The sequence below is a fragment of the Arachis ipaensis genome, chromosome B04 (assembly GCF_000816755.2).
Source record: "Arachis ipaensis cultivar K30076 chromosome B04, Araip1.1, whole genome shotgun sequence".
NCBI classification, from domain to species: Eukaryota; Viridiplantae; Streptophyta; class Magnoliopsida; order Fabales; family Fabaceae; genus Arachis; species Arachis ipaensis.
The window spans coordinates 116,823,328-116,829,626 of record NC_029788.2 but is presented as its reverse complement, the minus strand read 5'-3'; positions in this window follow the sequence as shown (position 1 = coordinate 116,829,626).

Here is a 6,299-nt window from a genome sequence, read left to right as displayed (position 1 = left end):
TATCAATGAAACTTAGCTCCAATCAGATGAGCGGGACTTGTAGCTTTTTGCCTCTTGAATAGTTTTGGCATCTCACTTTATCCATTGAGGTTCAGAATGATTGGCATCTATAGGAACTCAGAGTTCAGATAGTGTTATTGATTTTCTTAGTTCAGTATGTTGATTCTTGAACACAGCTACTTTATGAGTCTTAGTCGTGGCCCTAAGCACTTTGTTTTTCAGTATTACCACCGGATACATAAATGCCACAGACACATAACTGGGTGAACCTTTTCAGATTGTGACTCAGCTTTGCTAAAGTCCCCAATTAGAGGTGTCCAGGGTTCTTAAGCACACTCTTCTTTTGCTTTGGACCTTGACTTTAACCGCTCAGTCTCAAGTTTTCACTTGACACCTTCACGCCACAAGCACATGGTTAGGGACAGCTTGGTTTAGCCGCTTAGGCCAGGATTTTATTCCTTTAGGCCCTCCTATCCACTGATGCTCAAAGCCTTGGGATCCTTTTTATTTATCCTTGCTTTTTGGTTTTAAGGGTTACTGGCTTTTTGCTCTTGCCTCTTGGTTTTAAGAGCTTTTGGCTTTTTCTGCTTGCTTTTTCTTTTTTCTTTTTTTAGCCTTTTTTTTCTATTTTTTTCTGCAAGCTTTTGTATTCACTGCTTTTTTTTGCTTCAAGAATCATTTTTATGATTTTTCAGATTATCAAATAACATGTCTCCTTGTCATCATTCTTTCAAGAGCCAACATATTTAACATTCTTAAACAACAACTTCAAAAGACATATGCACTGTTCAAGCATTCATTCAGAAAACAAGAAGCATTGTCACCACATCAATATAATTAAACTAAGTTCAAGGATAAATTCGAAACCCATGTACTTCTTGTTCTTTTGAATTAAAACATTTTTCATTTAAGAGAGGTGATGGATTCATAGGACATTCATAACTTTTAGGACATAGTTACTAAATACTAATGATCATGTAATGAAGACACAAACATAGATAAGCACTTAACATAGAAAACGAAAAACAGAAAATAAGAACAAGGAATGAGTCTACCTTAGTGATGGTGGCGTTTCCTTCTTGAGGATCCAATGATGTCCTTGAGCTCTTCTATGTCTCTTCCTTGTCTTTGTTGCTCCTCCCTCATTGCTTTTTGATCTTCTCTTATTTCATGAAGGATGATGGAGTGCTCCTGATGTTCCACCCTTAATTGTCCCATGTTGGAACTTAATTCTCCTAGGGAGGTGTTGATTTGCTCCCAATAGTTTTGTGGAGGAAAATGCATTTGAGGCATCTCCGGGATCTCATGGTGATGAGCTTCATGCGTCTCTTGAGATCCATGAATGGGCTCTCTTGCTTGCTCCATCCTTTTCTTAGTGATGGGCTTCTCTTCTTCAATGGGAATGTCTCTTTCTATGAAAGCTCCAGCTGAGTAACATAGATGGCAAATAAGATGAGGAAAAGCTAGCCTTGCCATAGGGGAGGACTTTTCGGCTATTTTGTAGAGTTCAAGGGAGATGACTTCATGAACTTCTACTTCCTCTCCAATCATGATGCTATGAATCATGATGGCCCGATCCACAGTAACTTCAGATCGGTTGCTAGTGGGGATGATGGAGCGTTGGATGAACTCCAACCATCCTCTAGCCACAGGCTTGAGGTCCAGTCTTCTTAATTGAACCGGCTTGCCTTTGGAGTCAATCTTCCATTGAGCTCCTACCACACATATTCCATGAAGACTTGGTCCAACCTTTGATTAAAGTTGACCCTTCTAGTGTAGGGGCGCGCATCTCCTTGCATCATAGGCAAGTTGAACGCCAACCTCACATTTTCCGGACTAAAATCTAAGTATTTCCCCCGAACCATTGTAATATAATTCTTTGGGTTTGGGTTCTTACTTTGATCATGGTTCCTAGTGAACCATGCATTGGCATAGAACTCTTGAACCATTAGGATGCCAACTTGTTGGATAGGGTTTGTTAGAACTTCCCAACCTCTTCTTTGGATTTCATGCCGGATCTCCGGATACTCATTTCTCTTGAGTTTGAAAGGGACCTCGGGGATCACCTTCTTCTTGGCCACAACATCATAGAAGTGGTCTTGATGGGCTTTGAAGATGAACCTTTCCATCTCTCATGACTCGGAGGTGGAAGCTTTTGTCTTTCCTTTCCCTTTTCTAGAGGATTCTCCGGTCTTAGGTGCCATCAATGGTAATGGAAAAACAAAAAGCTTATACTTTTACCACACCAAACTTAGAATATTGCTCGCCCTCGAGCAAGAAAAGAAAGAATAGATGAAGAAGAAGAAGAAAATATGGAGGAGAGGAGGGATGCTATTCGGCCAAGAAGAGAAGAGAGGATTGTGTTGTGTGAAAATGAGGAAGAATGGAGGGCTATATATAGGGAAGGGACGGCGCTAAAAACTCTGTACGCACGTCTTAATAAATTGTTTTTCATTCACAACTTCGATACAACTAACCAGCAAGTGCACTCGGTCGTCTAAGTAATAAACCTTACGTGAGTAAGGATCGATCCCACGGAGATTGTCGGCTTGAAGCAAGCTATGGTCATCTTGTAAATCTCAGTCAGGCGGATATAAAATAGTTATGGAGTTTTCAAAAACCACTTCTGGGGCCCACTTGGTGTGTGCTTGGGCTGAGCTTGAATGTTACACGTGCAGAGGTCATTCTTGGAGTTGAACGCCAGTTTGTAACGTATTTCTGGCATTCAACTCTGGTTCGTGACGTGTTTCTGGCGTTTAACTCCAGACAGCAGCGTAGAACTGGCGTTCAACGCCCTTTTGCGTCATCTAAACTTGGCCAAAGTATGGACTATTATATATTGCTGGAAAGCCCTGGATGTCTACTTTCCAACGCAATTAGAAGCGCGCCATGTTGAGTTCTGTAGCTCCAGAAAATCTACTTTGAGTGCAGGGAGGTCAGAATCCAACAGCATTAGCAGTCCTTCTTCAACCTCTGAATCTGATTTTTGCTCAAGTCCCTCAATTTCAGCCAGAAAATACCTGAAATCACAGAAAAATACACAAACTCATAGTAAAGTCCAGAAATGTGAATTTAACATAAAAACTAATGAAAACATCCCTAAAAGTAACTAGATCCTACTAAAAACATACTAAAAATAATGCCAAAAAGTGTATAAATTATCCGCTCATCAGTGACGCAGGAAGAGAGGAAGAAACAAAATCAGCAGTTGTTCATGGAAAAGCCGCGGTCGCTCATGGAGGTAAAAGAAGAGAGGAGGCGGCGCATAAGGGAGAAGGAAATGGAAGTTCAGAAGAGAATGGGAACCCTAATGGGTCTCCTGAGCAAAATGGCCCACTAAAAAGGGAAGCCCGAATTCCTTCTCTCTGTGACCCAGCCGAAAGCCCAAAATCTTTTAAAATATCCCAATCAGAAAAATATACCAGCCCAAAAAAATCTTATCAGTGGATTTTTTATTGTGGGGCCACTGACACCATGACCCATGATCCTCATGATTTTGACAGCCTCTCCACACCTGTTAAAACTCATATTGAAACAGCCAGTGGAGAATTAATTGCGGTTCAAGGAGAAGGCTCCATTATTTTTTCAAAAAAATTAAAATTAAAAAATTGTCTCTATGTCCCTGCACTGTCATCAAAGTTACTTTTTGTAAGCCACGTTACAAAGGAACTAAATTGTGTGGTTCTCATGTTCTCTACTTTTTGCCTTTTACAAGACATTCTTACGAATGAGATCATTGGGCGTGGTACTGAACGTGGAGGTCTTTATTACGTTAATGAGGTTGTTCACAAGGGACATGCCATGCTTGCTCACGGAACGGTTACAAGGCAACTCTGGTTATGGCACAGACGCTTGGGACATCCTTCCTTTGGGTACCTTAAGATTTTATTCCCTAGTTTATTTACTGGTAACACTGAGCCCATCAAATGTGAAACTTGCATTCAGGCAGAGAATCATAGAGTTACTTTTTTCCCTAGCAATACTAGAGTCAATTCTGTTTTTTCATTAGTGCACTCTGATGCGTGGGGTCCAGCTCCTGATTCTCATAATAATCAATTTCAGTATTTTGTGTTATTTGTGGATGATTTTTCTCGCATGACTTGGGTATATTTTCTAAAACGCAAATCTGAAGTACCCGACAAGTTCTATGCATTCTATCAAATGATTCTCACTCAGTTTGATAAAAAAAATTCAAGTACTTAGATCAGATAATGGTGGTGAATTTGTGAACAAATCGATGCAAGAGTTTTTTAGAGAAAAAGGCTTAATTCATCAAACTTCCTGTCCAAACACACCCCAACAGAATGGTGTGGCAGAACGGAAAAATCGTAAGTTACTGGAGATGACTCGGGCCATGATTTTTGATGCAAAGGTTCCGACACGTTTGTGGCCTGAAGCTGTTGCTACCTCAGCCTATCTTCTGAACAGGCTACCCTCTCAGACCCTCAACCACAAAATACCCCTACAGATCCTAGCTACTCAATCTAATATCCCTCCTGTCCAAATGTTACCACCACGAGTTTTTGGGTGCTCTGTGTTCGTCCATATACCCAGAGCTAACCGAACCAAATTTGACCCATGTGCTGAGAAATGTGTCTTTGTTGGGTATGCTACGCATCAAAAGGGGTATCGATGTTATAACCCAATCACTCATCGTGTACATGTAACTATGGATTGTGATTTTTTGGAATCGGAATATTTCTTCAGCAGCCAACTTGATGTTCAAGGGGAGAAAACTAGTAGTGAACCACCAAGTTGGTTGGTTAACCTGAGTTGCCAAGAAACTGTTCCAAAAGAGCAAGTAGATGGAGCCAACGAGCATGCCTCTGTTAACGAAGAAGAGACCAACACAACCAATGAGCATCCTTCTGAGAATGTCCAACAAGAGGTAAGTGACCTTCACTTTGCTGAGTCTTCTCCTGTTATGAATGAAGTCACTAACAATGACAGGTTAGAATCGGAACCAGAACCTTTCACACTTCCGCCACGAAGAAACAGAGGGGTACCACCTGTCCGATATTCTCCAGAACATGTTCCTCGAAATTTAAAGTATCCTATAAAGACAACCAGAGAAGGAGTGGTAGACATTGCAAGAGCTTTCCTTACCTCCCTTCTAGCTGAAGACATTCCCAGAACAATTCAGGAAGCCAATAAGAAGGGTGAATGGCGAAAAGCTATGAAAACGGAGATGGAGGCTCTTGTAAAAAATGGAACTTGGGAGAGGTGCATCTTACCAGCAGAGAAGAAACCAGTCGGGTGTCGATGGGTCTTCACCATTAAACACAAAGCAGATGACACCATTGAGCAATATAAGGCAAGGTTGGTGGCAAAAGGCTATACACAAACATATGGCATTGACTACTCAGAAACTTTCTCACCAGTTGCAAAGATTGACACCATCAGAGTACTATTTTCAATAGCAGCAAATGAAAACTGGCCACTCCATCAGTTTGATGTCAAAAATGTTTTTTTACATGGGGATCTGAAAGAAGAAGTATACATGGAAGCTCCTCCAGGGTTCTCTGAAGATTTCCAAAGAAATGAAGTTTGCAGATTGAAGAAAGCACTTTATGGGCTTAAGCAGTCTCCACGTGCTTGGTTCAAAAGGTTTACAGTGGCCATGAAAAGGTATGGGTACAAACAAAGCAACTCTGACCATACTTTATTCTTGAAAAGAAAAGGAGATATGATCACGTGCCTAATAAGATATGTGGATGACATGATCATAACCGGAAGTGATTTGAAAGAAATTGCAAAACTGAGGAATAACTTGTTCAGAGAATTTGAGATGAAGGATTTAGGAGGACTAAAGTACTTCTTGGGAATAGAGGTTCTTCGCTCCAACAAAGGGATCTTTATTTCTAAGAGAAAGTACATCATGGATTTACTTGCAGAAACAGGGATGGTCGATTGTAAGCCAGCAGATACTCCTATGCAAGTTAACCACAGTTTAAAGTTTGAGGAAGGGGCTAATCTAGCAGATAAAGAGAGGTACCAACGGTTAGTTGGGAAATTGATTTATCTGTCACACACTCGACCAGACATAGCATATGCAGTGGGGGTGATAAGTCAGTTTATGCACCAACCTCAAGAGGATCATATGAAAGCTGCCATGAGTATTGTTCAGTACTTGAAGGGGACACCAGGAAATGGGATCATGTTCCAAAAGAATGGACACTTAAACATTGAGGCTTACACTGATGCTGATTGGGCTGGTAATCCAAATGACAGGAGATCTACATCGGGCTATTTTTCTCTTGTGGGAGGTAACCTGGTGACATGGAGGAATAAGAAGCAGA